The sequence below is a fragment of the Nilaparvata lugens genome, chromosome 6 (genome assembly GCF_014356525.2).
Source record: "Nilaparvata lugens isolate BPH chromosome 6, ASM1435652v1, whole genome shotgun sequence".
NCBI classification, from domain to species: Eukaryota; Metazoa; Arthropoda; class Insecta; order Hemiptera; family Delphacidae; genus Nilaparvata; species Nilaparvata lugens.
In genome coordinates, this window is record NC_052509.1 from 17271396 (window position 1) to 17297164 (window position 25769).

The window sequence follows — 25769 nt, forward strand, 5'->3', positions numbered from 1 at the left end:
ATTAATCGGCGAGAAAAGGACAGGAAAAGGATGCTACAAGATGAAAATGAAGATAGTATTTCTGGGTCACCCGAAGTGTCTGTTTTGCAAATCGAAATTAAGCGCTCCTTGAGGGGCTATAGTGGAGTGGGGGCGGTCGACAGGGGTAGTGGAGCACTAGAGACGTTCCACGGATACATTAACAGCTAGATAAGAGTCTTTATGACTCTCTCGTGATGCCAATGGTAGTTAATGGTATCGGTTAGTGAAGAGTGAATGTGCAAGAACTTTCGAATTCTAACGAATATTATGCATTGCAGGTGAGAGATACTGGGAAATGTACGAGAACTTTCAATACAGGAAACTGTAAATGTCAAGTAGTGATGAAGTGTCCAGTGTTTATTATCCTACCCGATAATGAAGGGTGAAACCGGATTTTGTTAACGCAATATAATCTTATCCTGGAACTCATGCTGGAAAGAGTATTCAAAGTAATTCTAATAACAACACAAAGCATTTCAGAATATAGTACTTCTTTTAGAAATACATTAGTTCTAATTTTGACGAATTCCTTCGAAAATAATGCTGATCCGCAGGCCTACACTGTGAAGTGAGACAGTCTTGTGTAGCATCGATTGATATAATTAATTATTGTAAGATTCATCAAATTAAATGATTATATAAAAATATGTGGAAATTCCATTTCATTCGAGGATAAAACCCTAAAACCAGATGTGTAATGAAATGGATTGGAGGAATGTTCAATTGAAGCATTCATTCTTGAGGTTTGATTCTAGTCTTAATATAGTGATAAGAATGGATGTAATTGTTTTGATGGTGAAATAATGCCGATAGTACGCATTCTGCCGATAGTACCTTTGCATGACCAATCAAAATCAATATTGATAGCAGAAGTTCAACTGGGCGTATCTAATAGATCAAAGTTAGATTAAGGTCTAGAGATTCATAGATGAATAGAGCTGAAGTGAATGTGTAGAATTCCTATTACCATCACACAAGTAATGCAGCAAGTTCAGCTTAGAAGGGGGGAATTGAATAAATTCGAACGACAGCAATGAACGAACATTCTCTGCCAAGTTTGTTACAAAATACCATTTCCAGAATGACTTTGTTTCCAGCAAGACTCGACGAGTAATACAACAAAGCTAATACGGGGGGAAGGAGCTAGGTAAACTTTTCACATCAAATCTCACATATTCGTGGTACACGCTTCCACATATTTGCAGGCAGTAAAAGGTGCACTATTCAGGCTAATGTGATTTTTACTTCTCATGTCCCGCAACAGTTAAAGATGCATAGCCAACGAGACTCCCATATCGTGGAAACTTCTTCACAGATCTTTGTAACCTATTCATCGCTCTGAATCAAATATTCGCGCAAACTGTTGGCGCGATCACGTGACAGCCGACCATCAAATGCCAGTCGATCGTTCACCACGAATAAGCAATCGTTTATGCGCTGACTTTATAACAACAAGTACGGTTCTCATCAATTTGACACTAACTGTCTCTTATTTATTAGACACTCATCTCCATCAAACTGGAAGTTAGAGTTTGTCAAAATACTTGAATGGTTTCGACAGGTACACGTGCCCATGATTTCAATCACTATATTTTAGAAAGTACAGTCCCTGAACAATTTGGTTTGATTCTTCACATTGTCAAATAAGTCCCATACTGACTCTCATTCTTCATAGTATATTTCTATTCTCACAAATCTATTGTTAATGAATTCATAACATTCTTCAAAGTATCCAATTGAGTCTGAAATAGGAAATCTTTTGATGTACTCCTTATCAAAACCCAACAATAACGAAGATTGTTCCAGAAGTATTCAATTGAATAGAACAGTTACGATTATGATTACTCGGTAAAAATTATTACGGTTGGAAAACTGTAAATGATTCAAAGTATGAATAGGATTCCGTAGCATAATAGAAAGAGGCCACTCTCTAGCCACTACTGGAATTGTTGTGCGGGTTGCCTAGATCTCGTCTTGAAGGCGATGTACATCCAGTTGCCTATCTACGCCGTGTTTTAATATTACAGTACGGTTGAATAGAAACAAACATTGACCTGCATTTTTTATGACCGTTACCGATTAATGCGACCTTCAAGACTTCCATTAAATTTCTCTTGTTAACAATATTGATGAAGATACTAGAGTTAATCATTTGTTTGAACAGATGAGATGTTTGTTCAAACTATGAAGTTATTTATTTTGATATTAGAATTCGTCACTGGACTCATCCATTACTTATTTACTAAGAAGTATCATGTTGTCCAGGAGCTGTGGTTGAACGCGGAATGGGATAAGGGTTGAAGTATTGATTCTCAATCCACATAAGGATTTTAATTATTGATAATCATTGGATAATAGTATTCACAAAATTTCTATATTCTCAAATCATAAATTGTGTCTCTGGATGAATGTGTTATCTTCAATATAGGATAAAGGAGGGCCACATTCAATTTATCGAGTTCCATAGAGAGTATCTTCCGTTAACTATCCAAGGAAAACACCATGATTTTAAAAATGTTACAGATTTCATAGTTTATAAGTCACTTATTTCTCCTCAAAATAATAAACAATCAGTTTGTTGACATGCAATCAGCATGTTAAAAGGCTTGTATTGTTACCTTCATTCAACTTCATCTGGACGTATTAATAGATTCATATGAAACCACTCACACAGGGTTCGATAATATTTTATTTGAAGTATCAACCAGAGTTCAACTCGTGAATTTAAATACCAAAGATTTGATAAGTATGAATGTAAATTGAAATGTTAAATAGAATTCACATGATAATGAGTGAAAGAGCATTATCATAGATTGAAATAGAATATTGAGTGAGAACGAGTGACTGCAGGAACAAGTTAATGGGATACCAACCTCCTTGTTGCCAAAGCCTCATTTTCTATCCAGAACCAACAAATTTATTTTGACAGCTTCCGGAAAACTTTACTTGAAGGTAGCAACTTTTGACACAAAATATCTGAAAAAGCTTATTCTTATCGAATGTTCAAGGAACGGATAACAAATTCGACTTGACCTTTAGGAGCAACATGAAGAAGAAAAACATGCTCCTGAAAAAACTTTACCGTGAACATTTTCAAGACTTTGGATAATACTATTATATGAGGAGAATATGAGTTATCTATGAAATTGATTGTTATGTTTTCCATTAACAGATTAACAATGATTATTCATTGACAAATGGCTACGCATCTATTTTTGTCAGCTGAAATTATTATTATTGTTAGCATTTTTTGTTAATAACTCATTTATTGACAATTCATTACTCATAATCGACTCATAAAGAGTGTATAAATGGATAAATTGAATAGTAGGTATATGAAATTTGGTAAAACACCGAATTTATGGAAGGATTAATACTTTTTCAATATAAAATTCATATGTAAATCGAAAACAACTATAACAGTTTTCCGTAATGGGAGATTGTGGTTATGTCGGCATAAGCACTACTTCCTACGGGATTCTTCACAATACGCTAACAACATTGGGAGGGTGGATATCATAAGTTTTTGAATGAATCAATGATTCAATTAATTGGATGGTATTCAGTTCTTGGGTACCTACGTCCTGGCTTTGTATCGTGTTATACAATCACGAATCTTGAAAACTTACATCATAAACTAACGAAATATTATTTCGAATATCTTTACTTACATCAACCTCATGGCAAACTTACCGATTCTAGAGATTCATCCACATAATGACGGGAACCCATCACTGAGTTATAGTTCTACACATTATGAAATTTTCATGAGAAAAACTGTTATCAAATCACAAGAGCTAAAACTGATCACTGATGACTGCTGAGACTCGGAAATAAGCGAATTTAAGGTTCGAGATGAATCAATAGACGGTGATGCGGATGCAGGTAGCTCGCGAAAAGAGGACACCGTGCTTGGGTGAATCCGAAAAAGCGTATGAATAAATCATGGGACAGAATGCACAAATATATTGTGCACATCTTGCCATGATCTATTTTTGATGCAATCATAAAGCTGCTTGATAACGACATAATGCAATCCAATACCAGCTTGCTGTAGTCTCCTGCACTGAAATTGATACCTAAAAAGAAACTGAAAAGAGACCAAACACAGATAAAATAGAATGTAAATTATACTTGACATGGAAGTAGCATTTCTCATACCATCTGGTGTATTCTAGGTCCCTACTGAAATATTCCATATGACCTTGGATGGAATATCAGTCGGATTATGATATTTTTTAAACGAATGATGTAAAATGAGGACGTTTTCATTGTACTCGTAATATTCCTAATGATTCATCAAGTGTCAGTCCATATACACTCAAAATGACTCTTGAATTACTCATAAAGACTCTAGAAGCATTATAATCAATTGATTTATCAGTTGAGTCCGAGTAAAAAAAATATTCCTAAAAATTCCAGATACCACTGTGAGCAATATAGAAATAATGTCTAGTTTAAAAGTTTGTTATAGAGATTCAAACACAGAACAATTATCAGAGCTATCAAACAATAAACATTGATGATGGTATTATTCCAAGGTTATTCAAAAGAGCGGAAACTAGAATTTTACTCTACTCATCAACTACTGAAATGATCTGTTCATGGAATACAATAGTGCAATTCACGAGTTGTTCATCAAATTCAATTTAGACTCGACGAGTGAAACATTTGCAGCTGTGAATTACCACTCCAGGATTGAGAGAAAACTCAAGATGGTCTTAAGTGGGGAAAAAGAGATATGTGGGGAAGGTGGGTATAAAAAGAGGATAGGTAAGTAGTCGAGGGAATAGAATGCTAGGCTATTGCTTGCTGGGGTTGGGAGGGAATGGTGAGGGTGAGTGAGAAGGTAGAGAAGAGTTGCATTTGCTCACTCTAGGCTTCCCTTGGGTAGTAATTCCAGGACGTCTGAGAAGTGATTAAAGTCGTAACTCTGACTGTTATACAGCAGAAAAGGATGCATTTGGTGGGAGTGCAGCAACTGAAAGAGGATGAAGATAGAGAACACAAATCCAGAAGAGGCAAGTAAAGCGCAGATATGAGGCTGCAAAGGACGACACTAGCCGGAGCCGGCAAAGGAAGAATTATAAACTTGAAGGAGTCTCATCTTTTTCAGCCTGGCAACAGATTGAAAACGCGCCTAGCTCAAAGTGCCTGAGCGGAGTATGTACAAGTAGAACGCTACAAATGAATGTTTAATCCAGTCCTAAGGAGAGGAGTAGTAAATTTTTGTCTGCAAGGGACCATGTGAGGGAATAATTGATCTAGTTACCATTCTACACTGATTTGCCTATTAAGTTTTCAAGTATAAGAATGATTGCTAGAGTCAGAGATAAAATATAAGTAGAATATATATAAAATCTTCTCTCTGCTAGAACTGATGAAGAAAGGATACCTTCGTCTATACATTTATATCTTCTTTGTTGATAATGCTCACAACTATTTATTTGAAACTTGATCAGTTGGAAATTTCAAGTTTTCAATAATTACAAATCATTGGATGTTTTCCAGTGAGTATCACAATCGTATCACGAGTCACAGGTCTTAAGAGTAGTATTTTCATTTGAATTTGAAAGATGAATTTTGTTATATGAAAACATTTGTAAATAACATTATATTTATAGTGTTTTAGTTTTATTCAAACTTATAGTTTCTAACTGGGCTACTACTCACTCTGATTCCCCATCAACTTATTCAAACTGGGCACGTGGGCAGCAGTGTGTGAAAACTTGGTCTTCTTTTGTATTTCCAGATAATTAATCTAATTCTTATGATTGAGATCTGACATTTTTTTAAACGTTGACAAGCTCATTTCGATTTCTTATAGATCGAATAGGCAATAATTTAAACTAGAATGCTTGAAGCATTGAATCACAACGACACATCTATGTTTATTTTTCAAAAGCATTTGACATTTGATTTGTTCAAAAATTGCTGTTATGAAAACTCATATGGATGGTAAAATTAATTGTCTCCTCTGAATAAAAAACTACAATTGAAGAAGGCTGTGTCGATGATAATTATTGTGAATTTATAATTATTATGTGCAAGTAGAAGAGACTAGAGTGATTGATAATGCATTTGAAGTCAGATGATAAAGATACAAAATATAGGAAATACATTTTTTTTAACAGAATCAAATACATAAATGATTGTCTTTCTGGACGGAAACTACTTTCAGTTGAGAACATTTATTATGTGGCAGTGAAAGTTTCTTGGCAGAACTAATGAAATCTTCAAGGTCATAGAGGTAGATTTGTTCTGCTGTAAGATGCCAAATATATTACTCCACCAGCTCGTGCTTTTCATTGCGTTGGATGAAACTGCAGAAATCATTCCCAACAATTCAAGCAGCTCACTTCAAACCTTGAATCCAATTCTCGTGGAATATTTAAGAACAATATTCTTCTCTCGACGAATAATTCAGTACTCTTCGTTTTCTGCCAGTATTCGCAACCTCCGGCTCCTCTCCCTCCTCCTCCTCCGCCACCCCCTCACCAGTCAGTAGGAGAAGACAGTTGTCTCTCAAGACAGTAGTTAGAGAATTCACTTGAGGAAAAACACCGGCGCGAGATGAAGAAACATTAATTTCATTTTTAATGCCACTCTGGAAAATTCAATTTTTCCAACTCGCAGTCTGAAAGGAACTGTTTATTTTGAAGTGAGTTTTTTATATCGAGTTCCCCTTCTTCATTGAAATTAGATAGAAACTTATTATCAATGTATAACCCTTTCTTTCTGGAGAGGAGATGCTTGAATTAGTGATCGACTTCCAGTTCGTTTATTAAATCATACGGATTTGGTATTAATCTGTTCATCATCCACTATATCTCATTATTCATCCTAGTTTTTAACATTTTTGCTGCTGTACTTCCATAGAAAAAGACAATTTATGAGAATTTGACATAAAATAGCATTTGATACATGCTTATAGCTTACGAATAGTGTTCATTAATACGAATGTAGAATATTGATAAATTATTGATAATGAGTGCCAAAAGTTCATCACATGGTTGAATGTTATGATACTGTAATAAGTATTGGAAATGTATGTTCCCAGCTATGAATTATGGGAATTGTATTCGCGGAGGTAAATTTCGTTGAAAACTTGAAATTAAATTTATTAAAAGAAGAAGAAATTAAAAAAATCATATTGTAATGTGACATTCAAAACCTCAATCTATACTCCAAATCGTAGCATTGGACTTGCAGTCACTATTAAAAAACGCAGTATTACAAAAGTTTAAACTCATGATCTCGTTTCATAGTTCTATAAGTACAATACGTGATGTCGCTTGTTCATGTTTATAATATCTTGGAATTTACTAATGGAACTAAACAGTTCACGACTGTATTGAATACTCGACTACACATGTTCAACTTGTGTTGAAGATTGTTATCGAACATGTTTTTCTTCACCAAGAATTACGCCGCGCCTTTCAATTTACTCACAATGAAATGTAGCTTCAATGAGGTCTGATTGCAATCCTTGCACAAACTTTTATTACACATCAGCAGGTTTGGCGAATCAGGCACTCGGATTTCTAGATTAGCATTTTTATTAGCGCGGAAAAATAAGTATAAACTAGGGGAGTGGAGTAGGAGAGCAGTGGAAGGAAGAAAGATCACACGAAATAAGCATGTTTCCGAAATAGCCTCTTTACATAATGAAGAGGATGACTTTCTCCCGAATTTTTCCGCACTGTCCTCTCTAGCCGTCCATTTCCACCTTTACCTGTGCCACGGGAGAAAATATACAGGTCGTCAGAACTTTCTCAATTTCAAAAGTTTACCTTGGCAGCTCACTGAACAACAAGTTAGCCGGCCGACGATCGGTCGACCGTCTGGCTGAAAAGTTGCTCTCGACGTTGTGCGTTTTCCGCCTCGGAAAGAAGAGCAGCCATTCTGACATCACTAAATACTGCACGCCACATCGATTGCCAAAAATGCTATTCAACTTTAACAGCGGCCGTAATTGGAGCAAACAGAAGGCCTATGCTACAACAGCAACACGACATTGCAAAGTAGCAACACATTCTCAATTGATCGTCCATTCTTCATCTCATTGTGAATTCACTGTGAATAAGAACAGAGTTTCATACAAGGAAAAAACAGGACAAGATCAGCAGCACATTCTCAATTGATCTACCATTGTACCATTATGCCATAGATGAAGTAATGTGGATTCATTGTGCAGTGGAGTTTCAACAAAGCATTTCACTTTGTATTGAATAGTTAGCCAGTACAACATGATGCACTTGAATACTGCTTGAAAAAGAATAGAGTTTTATACAAGGAAAAAACAGAACAAGATCAACACCACATTAACAATAAATCTACCATTGTTTTGTGACACTCTGGAAGCAGAATAGGGAACAAGAATAGTGAATTATTATAGGGTTGCATATTGGAGAGATCTGGTCATCTTGGAAACCCTAGAAAAGTCATCGTTGAAATTTGTGCCCGTTTTCAAAGTTTTCTGTGACTCATCTATTCAATAACTTTATTATAATTTGGAAAAAAAAAGGAAAATAATTTCTAGTTAATCAACCAGAATTCATAAATAAACAACATATTATCATTGGTGTCATATGTTGTTTTTTCAAGGGTGATCAGTGAAGTCAAATTTGGATTTTCATATTATATCACCTCAACTCATTAATTTGTTGAGGGAATAATTGAGCATTCAAACACCTTTTGACAGGGGTGAAAAAAGTGACACGAAGTAGGTTTGTTGGTTAAATAGAGTGAATAGACGGGGATCACCGAACGGACTCAATTGAAATTGTTAATTCTGCTTGTGAAATAGATCATATCTGGAAACCGTTAGATCATATTATTCGTTGATACAGAACTGAAAATATTATAAATAATAAATAAATACATTTTGGGTGATTCAAGCAATATTGATCGATTGGCGGCGACCAACCTATGAAATAAATACGCGCAGTCACAGTCGACTCGAACGACTCGAAAGTAGTGAACGAGTTTAAGCGGACTTTTTTGGGCGGAATGTAAATAAGTGGTAAGCTCTATTTTTTGGTTGGGCCCGCATGCTGTGTCTGTGTGTGTGTGTGTATAAACGCATCTGTGCAGTTCGGTTTTCAATCAGAAGTTATACTGGTACACCGAGGTCAACTGGCCTCAGCTTCCAATTGTGTGCAAAAAACCGCCCTTATGACTGGCTATCATCAGTAGAAAATCCCTTTTTGAATTGGAACTGAGATTTGAAGCCAGTATTGGAAAAAAATCTTTGGTGAAGCACGAGAAAGAATAACCACAACTCTTGACATGTATAATGAAATTACAGGATAATAGCGTTTTTCCTCTACTGAAATGGAATTTTTGGATCATTCAAGACTGAATAGAAATAATGATTGATTAGTCTATAATTCAATCAATCAATGTAATTACTCAAACTAAACGAAATAAATATCAAAATACAGAAACAACTCTATAAAATAGAAATTTTTAATAAAAATACAATAAAAAGACTGGCTTCATAGTGGGGTGATAATTAATTATATTTATTAATAAATAATATAATAAAATATAACATAATAGGAAGCCTTCTTATTGAGTGACTCATTTATGAAAATTGTTTTTGATTGACCCAGATTTGAAAGAATACATATTTATCATTAAATTTATTGTTTTTGAGACTAAGCAATCCAATATTACATGCGAATTATTGTGAACACGCACAAAATAATTCTTCCATATAATGTCATAGAAAATTCGAATAGGATAGAATAAAGGCTAATTTCAAACCAAATGTGTACACAGTATGTTCTAGATGTATGAATGTTTCATAGCACTGTAAAAAAACCAATATTAAAAAAATTGAGTGAATGTATTTTGATATGACTTACTCTATCTATAGTAGGCTGTGATTTTGAAGTAGTTATTATAACCATGAATGTTATTGATATTGAGATCATATGTTATGATTGGAGATTGATATTTTTCATTTAGAATGAAAAATAAAAGTTGTTCATCATCCTTTTCATTTACACAATGCAATCCCTCTACAAAACTTTTCACAAGACCAAGTCCTATTATTTATCAGATGTTTCATTCATCGATACATGAATTTCAGGGCATAAGAACAGCGATACTGCTTGAAGTGCTTCATATTATTAAAAAAGGAACAGTTTTCAAACCCAATACGCTGAGAGGTAAATTAATTGTTTCCAACGTTCAGGAACACTGTTCTTTGACATCAGAATTGATGCTTATTCCAGACATGGTCAACAGAGCCTTTCCGATCATTACTGGAGAGAAAGTAACGGAAAACTAGTATAGCCTGTCGGAGAAAGGAGCAGTTTATCAACAAGCCAGGTCACGTGGAGAGGACCCTTGTCCAAATTCCTTCTTCTCACTCCTGTATCGGTTACTGAGGAATTTTGCTGAGGGCATTCCGTCCGGAAAGTCTCCGAAACAATCTTCCTCTCTGTCCATTCATCCTCTTCAGCCACTCTTATTGTTCAGTTGGAAATTGAGGGACGCAAGTTTTTCCTGAACAGCAATACTGGGAAAGGATCGATATTGTCCCTTCAATTTGGCATTCAATTTGGAAGCGCATTTGTCTGCGTCTGCCACAGTTTACCTGCCCTATTAGTTGTCACAAGACGAATGACTACCACACTCTTCTGACCTACTGGGCATACTCAGCATGCATGCCTCCCAAATGAAATATTCAGCCGCATAGCTAGATACGCTAGTCATTCTGAAACAAGCCTGTCAATGAGCCTTGACGTCTACGCAATTATTCGCAACAAAGTTAACTTCCAATATTAGTTACAAGAACAGGCAAGTTTGTAATATTGCTGAACGACAGCAGTGTTACATGGAGACATGACAGTCGGTATTCTCTATTACATTAATCAATTCATTCATATGCCTCCTAATAAAAATTAGAATAAACAAATACCTAAGAAATCAAAATTCTTTATGCTATACAACATAATCAATTCTTCAATGTTGTTTCCCATCACGGAACTGTAACCAAGAAGATGGCGGACCTACCGAAAGATCTCGCTGTCACAGTGAGTGATTAATTAATTATTAATTTATTGTAAAAAATCTGACTGCTAGTCGTTTTTTCTAATAGCAAAAAGTTATAATCAATTCCTTACTTTATTCCTTCTAAATATTTTTTTCTGTGATATTAAGATTTTAAATTTCATTCAAATAAACCCTGAAATTATATCAGTGAAGTCTGTTCAACATTTTTCGCCACGTGGAAGGACCCAGCCGGAACGATATATTCTACGGCCGAATATATTTCGAAAAACCAAAAAACGGAAACAAAAGTCCACGTAAGTTGTTCGAATATAAAAGGGGATCCCCATAAATCTGCGAAAACTGTACAGCATATAAATTCGTTCATTTGGAAAAGTCATGACTATAGTTTTAAGGGTACAAAATTTATCATAATTAAATTTTATAGTATTAAATAAATTTAACTGTCCACGCTGTACTTAGCCAAAAGGTCTATTTTCCTTAGGCGAAACCACACCCTGAGAATAATTTTAATTATTAATTTATTCTATTTTCTGAATCACCATTTCATATTAACTTGTTTTTTCTTGTTGAACTAGTCCAGTTTATGACCCTTTCCAAGGGCTATTATCCATTTCATTTTGTTTAATTGAAGAGTACCGAACTTTCTATATAATATTTATAAATTAAAGATTCAAATCTGCTATCAACCAATATTTATTTTGTATCTATTGAAAATTATTATTCACATAATCTGTTCATTAATTTATTTAATATTTGCTGTAACAGTTTATCTCTCAGAATATATCCATATTACCGTTTTGTTAAACTGGGTTTACTTCATTATACCTCCAAATTCGTTCTTTCTCGACTGACACACATTGGTCATTCAGGACACGTCCTGTTTTGCAATAGTCAGACAGTAGCGAGTATAGTATCTATCATTAGACTATTATCTATTCTGGTGGTAAGTGGTGGTCGTTTTTCTTATCAAGTAATAAATTCTATCATTGGGAGTATCCCACAGAATCAAATAGTAAATCGACTCCCACCGGCCTGCTACACCGAGGTGAAGTGAATCCCGCATCATCAGCCGATCAACGTTGAAAAGAGAGGTAATAGATCGTATAGACAACGTTAGAATTAAACTCGGTACTCGAAATATTTACTATTTTGGTCCAGCACTTCGCTACATAACCTATAGTATTTATCAGAGACCTGGTTCGCATGGATTTGCCATTCTACCTGTTGTTTCATGCGGTCTAATATCTTTCCAAATTACGGCACAAGTATTGGATTCTGGATATATTGGTCATCATTTGGAGAAAAGGTTCACTCCAAAGTTACTATCTCTGTCTGATCATAGTGACAACAGGATTTATTTTCAGCAGATTCAAGTTGAACTGTATTTTATTATTAAAGTGAATTTAATTCCACCTCACTATATTATAACCACCTACCATATTAAGTTAGAGTCTCAGGTCCCTTACTTCGGCTACCTTTGTAGACCGACAAACCCTCTGTTGAGCAAATTAACTTTTTCAATCTGTCCTATCCATATACTAGTCATTCTGCTTCGATACATCGATTTAAGTGATATCGACAATTCGATTAAACAAAGATTGATCAATCTAACCTGCAAATATCTATCAGTGAATCATAACCTCAAATATTACAACCGTTCAACTATTTTATTTAATCTGACTATTCTAACCATCAATTACTTGTTCATTTTACGTCCTCTTCAATCTACGGAACAAAATAGGTTACAACATTCGCCGACACAAGGTAAGACCCAACGTACAAGGAAATCGTACTCAAGACCGAACAATTATAATTCTAATTTATTATTATATAGTTTCAATTATACATTTCCGTGTCCCCCCCTTTGGAGTAAGATCATGACCCATGACGGCCCTCCAGAGACTGGGATTTGACACATGCCGACACAACGTGGGGCATTGAACGTTGAGAAATATTGCTCATGGTTTATGATTGTAATTTTGGTTTTTGGTTTAATTGTTGAAAGTTTATAATTATCAATTTTAGTGCATGTTCATGCCCCTCCCAGGAGCAGAACTTGACAAAAGTCATCGTTGAAATTTGTGCCCGTTTTCAAAGTTTTCTGTGACTCATCTATTCAATAACTTTATTATAATTTGGAAAAAAAAGGAAAATAATTTTTAGTTAATCAACCAGAATTCATAAATAAACAACATATTATCATTGGTGTCATATGTTGTTTTTTCAAGGGTGATCAGTGAAGTCAAATTTGGATTTTCATATTATATCACCTCGACTCATTAATTTGTTGAGGGAATAATTGAGCATTCAAACACCTTTTGACAGGGGTGAAAAAAGTGACACGAAGTAGGTTTGTTGGTTGAATAGAGTGAATAGACGGAGATCACCGAACGGACTCAATTGAAATTGTTAATTCTGCTTGTAAAATAGCTCATAAATCTGAGAACTGTTAGATCATATTTGTTGATACAGCACTGAAAATATTATAAATAATAATAAATACATTTGGGTGATTCGAGCAATATTGATCGATTGGCGGCGACCAACCTATGAAATAAATACGCGCAGTCACAGTCGACTCGAACGACTCGAAAGTAGTGAACGAGTTTAAGCGGACTTTTTTGGGCGGAATGTAAATAAGTGGTAAGCTCTATTTTTGGTTGGGCCCGCATGCTGTGTCTGTGTGTGTGTGTGTATAAACGCCTCTGTGCAGTTCGGTTTTCAATCAGAAGTTATACTGGTACACCGAGGTCAACTGGCCTCAGCTTCCAATTGTGTGCAAAAAACCGCCCTTATGACTGGCTATCATCAGTAGAAAATCCCTTTTTGAATTGGAACTGAGATTTGAAGCCAGTATTGAAAAAAAATCTTTGGTGAAGCACGAGAAAGAATAACCACAACTCTTGACATGTATAATGAAATTACAGGATAATAGCGTTTTTCCTCTACTGAAATGGAATTTTTGGATCATTCAAGACTGAATAGAAATAATGATTGATTAGTCTATAATTCAATCAATCAATGTAATTACTCAAACCAAACGAAATAAATATCAAAATACAGAAACAACTCTATAAAATACAAATTTTTAATAAAAATACAATAAAAAGACTGGCTTCATAGTGGGGTGATAATTAATTATATTTATTAATAAATAATATAATAAAATATAACATAATAGGAAGCCTTCTTATTGAGTGACTCATTTATGAAAATTGTTTTTGATTGACCCAGATTTGAAAGAATACATATTTATCATTAAATTTATTGTTTTTGAGACTAAGCAATCCAATATTACATGCGAATTATTGTGAACACGCACAAAATAATTCTTCCATATAATGTCATAGAAAATTCGAATAGGATAGAATAAAAGCTAATTTCAAACCACATGTGTACACAGTATGTTCTGGATGTATGAATGTTTCATAGCACTGTAAAAAAACCAATATTAAAAAAATTAAGTGAATGTATTTTGATATGACTTACTCTATATATAGTAGGCTGTGGTTTTGAAGTAGTTACCATGAATGTTATTGATATTGAGATCATATCAAAATGATTGTTATGATTGGAGATTGATATTTTTTCATTTAGAATGAAAAAATAAAAGTTGTTCATCATCCTTTTCATTTACACAATGCAATCCCTCTACAAAACTATTCACAAGACCAAGTCCTATTATTTATCAGATGTTTCATTCATCGATACATGAATTTCAGGGCATAAGAACAGCGATACTGCTTGAAGTGCTTCATATTATTAAAAAAGGAACAGTTTTCAAACCCAATACGCTGAGAGGTGAATTAATTGTTTCCAACGGTCAGGAACACTGTTCTTTGACATCAGAATTGATGCTTATTCCAGACATGGTCAACAGAGCCTTTCCGATCATTACTGGAGAGAAAGTAACGGAAAACTAGTATAGCCTGTCGGAGAAAGGAGCAGTTTATCAACAAGCCAGGTCACGTGGAGAGGACCCTTGTCCAAATTCCTTCTTCTCACTCCTGTATCGGTTACTGAGGAATTTTGCTGAGGGCATTCCGTCCGGAAAGTCTCCGAAACAATCTTCCTCTCTGTCCATTCATCCTCTTCAGCCACTCTTATTGTTCAGTTGGAAATTGAGGGACGCAAGTTTTTCCTGAACAGCAATACTGGGAAAGGATCGATATTGTCCCTTCAATTTGGCATTCAATTTGGAAGCGCATTTGTCTGCGTCTGCCACAGTTTACCTGCCCTATTAGTTGTCACAAGACGAATGACTACCACACTCTTCTGACCTACTGGGCATACTCAGCATGCATGCCTCCCAAATGAAATATTCAGCCGCATAGCTAGATACGCTAGTCATTCTGAAACAAGCCTGTCAATGAGCCTTGACGTCTACGCAATTATTCGCAACAAAGTTAACTTCCAATATTAGTTACTAGAACAGGCAAGTTTGTAATATTGCTGAACGACAGCAGTGTTACATGGAGACATGACAGTCGGTATTCTCTATTACATTAATCAATTCATTCATATGCCTCCTAATAAAAATTAGAATAAACAAATACCTAAGAAATCAAAATTCTTTATGCTATACAACATAATCAATTCTTCAATGTTGTTTCCCATCACGGAACTGTAACCAAGAAGATGACGGACCTACCGAAAGATCTCGCTGTCACAGTGAGTGATTAATTAATTATTAATTTATTTTAAAAAATCTGACTGCTAGTCGTTCTTTCTAATAGCAAAAAGTTATAATCAATTCCTTACTTTATTCCTTCTAAATATTTTTTTTCTGTGTTTTTATGATTTTTGAAACGTTTTCTACCTGATCATGAGACCATGCAGAAAGCTTATGAATAATTGAATGCGTTGAAGATGAAGGAAGAGAGTGTTTCAACAAGCGTCAAATTAAAATCCTGTCTCTAGTTCAACGTAGTAGTTTCATCCAGAGGAAAGTAACTATTCCCTACTGAATTTTCAACAACTATAATAGATTACTAATACTTATAATGAAATAGCACAATGATTTGAATTGAATTATTTTTAAAGTTCATCAAATTTCAAGTGAGTAGTGGGAAATTCAGAGATTTCAACAAGGAACCAATTCTGATCGATAGTCTTCATGTTGACTGAAACAGCTCCATTGCTACAACAGTCATGCATACATAGAGTGATTGAAAGTATATGGATTGTAGTAGGTTTCAATTGAAAAATTAGTTTATAGGTAATATATGAATCTTGATCATTTTCTGGCAAGGTTTCGTATAGTACAAGCTTTCAAATAGGGATACGAATTATTCAAAGTTTCAAAGAATACTAACTCCAGAACTCAATTTTCCATGTACTCATTTTGTGCAATTTAAATTTGTATTACCGTACAAATGGATAAGATGAAGCTTAGCTGTAAATTTGAGCTGGCTGGTTGCACAAAATTATCTCCAAGCTAGAAGTCATCTAATTTCGCCCCGCAAGGCTTTGGCCGCATTATCTACTTTCAAACAGCAAAGTAATTAACCTACCTCAAAGTAGTACACAGTGCCTTCAGTCATCTATTCTAGATTACAGGGATGCAGCTTCCTAAGGTGGAGGGAAAATGGTGGGTGACAAGCGAGAGGTAAGGAGCAGATCATGAAATTCGAGTTCATGAAGCGGCTACGAGTGTTTGCGGCCACGGTGAAAGTAACAGTCAATAATGTCGTAGAACTGTTATTAGCGTTGAAGTACGGTTGTCAGAGTACGGACAAAGACAGGAATGGGGTGGGGAATGTGTTGTGAGTTGTGAGTTGGGGTTAGGGGTTGAATTTGAAGAGCCGAGCAGAGTTTGGGTGCATCACGCACTGATGGGCCAAAACCACCCCCCGCCCCTGAGATAAGAAGGGGCGGCGGTGCAATAATGGAGGCAACATCACACTTAATGAAAGTCTCCTCCGTGTTGGAGGCGGTGGTGATGTTCCATAGATGTCGTAGCCCCCGGCACCCAGCACCCGGTACCTTGTCTTCTTCTCCAACCTACAACTGAAACCTTCCTGATCTATATTACTCGCCTTGAGAGAACGAGGCCGCTCTGTTTACCTGGATAAATAACTCCACAACTGAACACTGAGAGGAACCAACTATTTCACATGGTTACCGGCAGCTGCAAAAGTAGTGCAACGAAAACAGAAAAGACATCAACGACAAATTGGCTGCAAAAACATGAAGCATCTTGAATCTTCTCTCGGCAAATGAGAAGGCAGCTGCTCACTGCTCAACAGTCCTTTCCACCTCAAAGAAAATAACCATCCTTGATTAGAAATTGAGGGAAGAAAATTCGTCTCAGCTTGCTCTCATTCCTGCCTCAGTCTCACGCTTTGTGGCTCAACATAACTCACCACATCGGGGGTTGCTTCTCTTCATCTCATTCCAACTTAGAAGTTCGAATAATAATCTAGTTCCACAAGGTAATTTCAGGATGCTACTCATCCGATAAATTGATTGCAAAAAAAATCCATTTATGGATTAACATGGTGAATAATAAATACGTCTTAACAAAGATCAAAGAATATGGAAACACGGTTATGAGTTTCAAAAAATCACAAATTGATTTGAATATTGGAGCTGTTGAAGAATGTAGAAAGAGACGTGATTCATTATGATCAACAATCTTTGTTACGTCATCGATTAGGCTATGAACAGTACATAATTTATTGCTACTCGATTATTCTCTGTAAGAAAAGTTTGAATTTAAATTCATGTTTCAGTAATATATATACATAGTTTCTTTTTATAATTAATAATACAGGTTTATTCATTTTCAATTGGATCATATTCTTAGTTGGTGTTTTCTTCTTCAAAATATTTTCTCCAATCTTTCACGTGGTTTCCACTTCTTCGCTTGTACATAATCTCACAAATTGACAGAAACTGAAAACGTTTTATTATGATAACCATCAAACAGTGTTAAGTTAATTATTGATATTATCAACATCATTAAGATTGAAAAATTCATAAGAGAAAACCTCCAACCTTGGCTAATGTTGAAGATTTAAAATATTCAGAGTCTATGGCAGTTGAGAGAGGCATTTTCTCGAGGAGTGCAATTATGATAAAAATACATTTTCTTGTGCTGTTTGATTCTATGATGTCTGCTCTAATTACACGCCACAGTTGTGATCCGGTGTAATGGTATGAATACTAGGTGGCACCGAATGGGTCGTAAGAGTGGAGTGTCAGTCCGAAACTGGTAGTTTTCCTTCGAGAAATTGCTTCTTGCTCGTTCTTAAGACCGCCAAGGGGGAACAAAGAAACCTTTATATGCGGTGCGGTGACGAACCAAGGGTTCTCTCCGAAGGGAATGGGTCTTGGGGGATTGTTGTTGATACCGGAGAGAGAAACAAGGAGGGAGAGAGCGCAACACTACTTACACCTGTTCAAAATTTTCATATAAACTGCTTACAGGAAACGAGGGCCCCTTAACCAGCTTTCCCCTACCACAACACAGGCGAACTAGTGGAAGCAGGCTCAGTCAGCTTGCTCACAAAGAAAACGCACAACGATGAAGAAAAGACTCTCTAGATCTGCTCTCCTTCCAAAATATCACCTTCGAACGTCCTATTATTCTTTCACCCAAGGCCCAACACACACGATCACGTTCGCCAGATAAGCTAAAGCTTGAATTTGATAAGATTGTTTACTTCTTTCACTTTGAACGGATAATCGAGTTTCTATATTCCTCGGTTCTATTCTTTGACGGAAAGACAGGAATCGTTGACGAAACGGTCCATGGAAAACTTTTATTGAGCGTGATTCTATTTTTTTTTTTGTGTGACTGTGATCCCTGGGAACTCTGCTTTCTCCACATAGTAACTACATGAGAAGGGAATGAATGATACCGGTACTCACAAATAAAGGAATCGCGAATAATACTTTTAAGGAAGAATCATCATAGTAACGATTGTTTTATTGAGCGAATAATGATGTTGCAGAAGTAAGTGAATGAGAGATAAAATGGCTTTGAAAGTCTAGATACTTCAACGCGTACACTCTATAATTTCAATTCACAATAAGATGAACTTTCAACTGGATTTATTTAGGCTATCAATAGATCCTTGATAAATAAGGGTCTGATCCTAAGAGTGTGAGCAATTTGCGATCTGCAATCAGAGCGGTCTCAGGAATCTATAAATCTATTTATAAGTCTATTGTTTTTATTTTAAATTCCTGATTCAATTCGATTTATTTTATTTTATTTTGTTGAAAATTATTTCAAAAACTTAAGCTTTTAGCTCATGCATGGGTAATGGAAAGTACTTGGTGATTTGATGAGATGATCGAACCTGCGGGATTCGAACCCACACTCAGGTAGACTAAGGGGCGCAGCACCTTGATCGTCTCCTGTGACGACCGGCCCGGCAAACAGGCATTATTGAATAAAACTGACTTGATATCCTCCTGAAAAATTTGGAGGGTATACGGAATAATATCTTCCTCAGGGCCATACATCACTCTCTGTATGGCCAGACTTCAATGTAGAACCAGTAAGAATTGAAATAATCTATCAATCTGAATTATTTCTGTGTATGAAGAAGTTGGTGTGAAATTCAATTAGTAAGTGGGTTTTGTACTTTTCAAAGTCACTAATGATAATCATCAAGAAAATTTCTGTGAAGGGTGCATTCTGTTACAAAATGTGAAAGCGGAGCGTGAAAGGAGAGAAGAAAGGGAGAAAATCAAAATTGGAGCGGCAAGTTTGAAAAGCTGTCGGTCTTTGCCCCCAATATGGCCTCTCACAAATTCAATCACCAAGAGCCGAAAGAAGTTGCAGGTTGACTGCCCTCTGGATACAGAACTATTCGCCCTCTAAAAGAACGCATTCCAAAGCTGATGGGCAACTCCTCCCCAGACTTCATTTTTTTTCAGCCAGACTTCACCAACGAAGAACTCAACTATGTGTAGCACCTGAGAGGAAAGATACTTGAGGAATCCCAAACGTTTTCAAAATTCATGACTCTCTCTATCAAGGTCAGCCAATTATGAAATTAATTGTAAATTGATTTATTCATTGTAGATTTATTCAACGTGCATGCAAAATTCAGATCATGTCAAAATCTCATATAAAAATAATAATTCAACTTTGTGAATTAGAAAGGAAGTGATGATTCATTCTTACACTAGAAAATGGCATAATTAGTCGAAACCGGTGGGTGTTTTGGGGAAAAGAAAAGGTACTAGTTATTTTGACAAACCTTTAAAGTAGCCTTTTATCGTATCCCTTCAATAAATAAATCTGAAAATATAGAAATATAGGGTTCACCATTATTCTGGTAGAGACCGCTTGCTATTTGCTATTTCCAGTATGTCGTTTACGATTTCGTTAAACGGTTTTCAAGTGTCTTCCATTAGGCCTATATTGAATTTAAATCTCAAACCCATCATTCTTCGGTGACGGTCTCAGGTATAACTTTATTGAAAATGTCTGGTGTATATATCTTATTAATGATTATTATTAAACAGAAATCCAAATTAATTGCTGTAATTAACCCCGAGTAATTTATTATTAATTCATTAGCATTTGAATAATTGCAATATCTCAGTTATTCCCATCTGCAAGCTTATATAATAATCTCTCACTCAAATTCGAAGAACAACTTTTTTTCGTTGAGGAAAATCTGAATATACGTTTTCCATCTGAAACCGTGAAGCAGAGTTAAAGTTCCCCTCGCTTCAAATTTCCGTAAAGCCCTTCAGGTAAGCCTATGACGCTTCAGGCTCGAACTACCTCCAAGGATTTTATAGAATATTCAATTATTTTTGAAATTGATATGGAAATTCTCTACTATCACGTCAGTTGATGCTCAAATAATATTTTAAAATTAACAAAATCGAGTTCATATTAATTATTAAGGTTGACCAAGATTATATAATGCGTAAGGGTAGAATAGATTATTTTTATTATTCTGTGTACAATCGATTTATCATGTATTTATATCAATATTTTGACTTTCCATAAAATACTACATTATTCAAAGAATAGAATCAAATTTATAAGTTTTGCGTAGTATCCTGAGCTTAAGAATTAAAACAATGTTTTTTTGGAAATGCTACAAATGATCCAGTGCATTGTTTCAGTATCATTTTCCACGTTTTTAGTAGGAGAACATAGGAATCAACTATGACTCATAATTATTTGTTATTCCTTCAAATCCACCCAACTATAATAAAGCAAATCAAATCATCTACAGGGTCCGGGCATTTTTGATAATAACCTTCAGCAACATATCTTGATTACTGGAACGGGCCGGGGCATTAGCCATAATAGAAAGGAAAGAAGTTAGCCCTTGGAAATGGGATTAAACGCGGCTGGGGAAAAAAGGAAAAGGAAATGGATTCCAAATGCAGATTAAAATAATGTCGAGGCTCCAGGTTAGGGGTTGGTTGTTGGGGCAAGGAGGTACAGATATTAGAGGGTAGATTTTGTTCCTTTATTCTTATTCTTACCACCTTTATCCCTTGAAAAGAAAACAACATTTATATCCGTATTCAGAACGCTCGTCTGAACCCTCTCTCCTTCCCTCCCCCCACCATCAACCTCAGTCACGAACCTTCAGCAGCAACCGTATCCAACCCTGACCCTTCAGATTGCTCCACAGTGCACACTGACGTATCAATGACTTATTGACATCAACTCACAAAATTATACAGTTACTCTTCCACCTAGAAAAGAACACCGTTCAGAGAACTGATCCACTACTACTTAAATAATTATATCAGACTCGTTTGACAAGAGTTATAGGATAAATTTTCAAATAATCATAAGAACGAAAAATTATCGATGGATAGAATTAATATTATAAAGCAAATTGTAGATGGTCCGGCCACACAGGTAGCGATCTGCAATCTAATAAGTTGTCTGTATCTAAATCTTAGATCCCATAGATACCCATGAGATCGCAGATCACTCTGTGTGGCCGGCTCCTGAATCAAATCATGATCCTTTTCTGAATGGTATCACCATATTTCTAATTTATCGATAAATCAACTGTTCTCCAATAAATGACAATTATTTTTACCTGAATTAGAATATTGGATTGGTTCATTTTATTCGTGCAAAGCGATTATCAGGAAAGATGAAATGAGATTAGTTTCTCCGTTTGACAATTCTAAGATTTCTTTCCAGTTTATTAGGAGATTATAATAATTATTCTATAATATCGTCAATACGTCATTCATTCTGGGAACATTTATTATATCTAACATCTCATTTCTATTTCAATCCAGTAATGATAACTGAATAAACTCAGTCTGTGATGAAGAAATTTGTTCAATGAAGCCAAATGAGCTTTATGGAGAGTTTTGTATAAAAATTTCAGGGAATGATTGTGAGTTGAAATAATTGCATCGTAGTAGTATTATATTCTACAGATGATACTGCTTTGAGTGGAACCAGTAGTTTGCTATCGAATCAATCATCAAATGCATTAATTCATCAAAGATTCAACAGTATAACAACGCGTCATTGGAAAAGGAGATCAATCGAGAGACTGAAACTAGAAACCGCATTGTTTGTACAACTGAAAGTGTTCTCGCTTTGCTTCCCTTCCCATCGCAACATGGCATCTCGTGCTGAATAGTCATTAACCTTCAAGTGGAATATAATATTTTCAAGCTCTTTAAAGCGCCCTCATCAGTATATTTCAAGTACCTTTTCACAATAGTTGGATTACATACTCCTACAACTAGATGTCTGAGATCTCGAGAATAAAATTCTCCTCGAAAGTCATTATTATATCTGGTTTCACTGGCCTATTGTAAAAAATAGAAGGGGAACATGGACATTTCAATTGTTTTCGAACGTTTTCAGTTTGAATCAATATGAATTTGATAGAATGAATACGAGGATCCTAGATTTCCAAAACCCCTCGATAATAAACAACGATATATTAATAACTGTCTCAAGTCAATGTTACAAATTGAGCATTAGCTGTATAAAACATGACGAAAACAATTTATTACTGTACTGAATTACATAATACAGCTCCAATTTCCGAATAATTTCAATGTGGGGAGCTTTGATAATATGGGATAAGCATGGTGCATAGAAAGGTCAACATTGGAGTTATGATATCAATACGTGATTTTAGTGGAGGAATTGGATACCACATCTGTGAGACTATCCAATCTTGTATCTTAAGGTGCTTACAGATATATGCGCCGCGAACATGAGCAATTCACTTTTAATCAGCTGACTATATCTGTATTTTTACAGAAACGGTATAAGATATAGAAATAAAAAGCTTGGCATCAGCTGATTAAAAGTGAATTGCTCATGTTCGCGGCGCGTGAATCTGTACGCACCTTTATTCGATGTATGATCTGTGAATGTGAACTCGATTTGGGGGTGAGAATGCTCTAAATTGCAACCAGGATATGTGCCTTACAACTTGTGCCCTAACTTGTGATTCAAGACAATGTAGGTTCCACCATGACTGTAAGATAACACTGGAGGGCTCTCAACATGAGAAATCGTCGTATAAATTATAATTACATTTCAGGGTAAGGGTTTCAAACTACCTCCTTTCTCTTTCCTTGCAACAGAGTGTGCACTTTCTTTAATGCCTCAGGTGGACTTAAATCTCTTACTTTATTCAACGTGCCTCTGGAAGTGAGACAGGAACAAGATTAATGAAAATTATTAGCTTTTATGACTTGTTCTGTTCAAAACAAGATCTGTAGGCAATATTGATGTATCGTGGGCAATTTTTGGAATTAGGTTGCTAATTCTTCAGAAAAATGACAGATAACTTATGAATTACATTGAATTAGAAATACTTAGCTAGATGAGGATCTATCAAACTCACATAGGGTGACTAGTAACTCACTCAAATATGATCACCATTTAACCCGATAAGATAATTTTATGATTTGAAAAAAGTCCTTATGAAAGTGTGAGCTCTTTGATATGTTCCTGAAATCTTTTTGAAAATACGGATCGTAGAATTAAATCAGATTTGTAGTATAAAATATTGGAGAAAGTACAGAATGAGATGAAATTGAATTGCATCATCATTTTTTGGCTAGATGAGCAAAGTTAGACGCAAACAACCCGCTCTTTCTCATTCCGGTATACTCTTCTCTCACGTCACTACAATACAGTCTGGCAATAATTCAACAAAACCATGAAAATTAATTCTACAAGCAAAATTATGAGAAATGAGTTGGGAGGCTACTGACTGTTACACTGCTTCCACATTCAGAGTGAAATAAAAGCTTGGATTGGATAAGCATAAAGGGACACGTGATGTTATTCTCAACCGGTATTGCACAGCCCTAACGCTGATTCTGGTTACAATATTTACAATGAGCCTTGAAAGGAATAAGATTCCATTTGGAGTATTCATGTGGAATAACTGACAAATTACCATTGCTTGAATCATTGTTCAATCATGAAGTTATTATCAAATCTTCAATATTACACGAATTCCAAAAATTGGAATTCCATGAAATCTACTTTTGAACTCGAACTCTCTTGTTCTCATTTTTCTTGTCAAAATACATTGAGAGAAATCATAAGTGAGAACCGCTCAAAAACAAATAATGAAAAATTTACTTGAAGAATGTGAATTTATAAATTCAAATTTATGTAAAATACTTTTTCAAAACTTAAGGATTTTAATTTGTAATGCTATTTGTGGACTGTGAAGTTTCAAAAGATATAAGTGAAACTAGTCAACAAAGTCTATAGATATAGCAACTCAGACTCAAAAGATCATAATATAGTGGAACATATTCATGGATCAAAGTGAATGAAAAGAGTTAAGAAAGAAATAAGTTTCAACTTACCTTCTACTTCAAAACTTTTCTTACAGAAGAACAGATTTTCCGGCCCCTCAGCAGTGGCTCGTTCACCGGCTCTAAACTATAAAATCCTCGAACATGAGAAAGTCTCTCAAATGTTAATATTGTCTTTTGATGATTGTTGAAAAACCGCGTGTCTTGCGCGAACTATTGCCAGACGAGTGACGAGAACATCGGATACAGCGGCGTCATCCCATCTGCTCCACACGACGCGTAAGCCAAGACTGGACGCAAAGAGCGCAGGTCATCGATTTTAAACATCACTCTCCTCGTACTGCGCATGCGTGCAACCCCTTTTCCAAACAAATTTGACAATATAGCTGTTCTATATGCTACCCTCAATCGGACTGATTGAGCAAGTTACTACAGATCTACTATCCTATTGATCCATTGCAGATAATTCATTTCTGATCATATTCGATGAACATACAAAATATAGGGAATAACTGCAGTATTATAGTTTTGTTATGAAAAAGATGTTTATTCCTGTGAGATATCTCCTCGATTCCAAATTGGTTCAATTGAATAAATTTTTAATCAAAATAATTCATGAATTAAAATAATTTGATTCGTATTTATTTTATATCACATTAATATTCACTAATCGAAATAACTTATTAGTATCCTATGCTATTCTTCGATTTTCCGTTTTCTGTGTTTGCTTATCCTACTTATCAGAAATAGACTATATAATACAAAAGCATTTTTTTGGAACAAATAAATATATCATCTTACACAACCCTTGAAGAGGTTGTTTGACACACATAGTTTTCCTCTAGTACTAGCGGAGGTCATATATTGGTAGTTATTATTATTGTAATAGGAGACTGACTATGCTACTACCACAAATTTATTTACAAGGACAACCATTAATAGAACGAGAAACCGGTTTC

At 35.3% G+C, this 25769-nt stretch overlaps 1 protein-coding gene across 1 annotated transcript in view; it reads right to left on the bottom strand.

Moving 5' to 3' along the window:
- LOC111048598 (discoidin domain-containing receptor 2-like) overlaps positions 1 to 25102 on the bottom strand; it is a 124001-nt gene extending 98899 nt beyond the window's left edge. The window contains exon 1 of the mRNA XM_039430299.1: positions 24862 to 25102. The gene's annotated coding sequence lies outside the window, so the exon portion shown is untranslated. The remainder of the gene's footprint in view (positions 1 to 24861) is intronic.
- Positions 25103 to 25769: the final 667 nt, after the last annotated feature.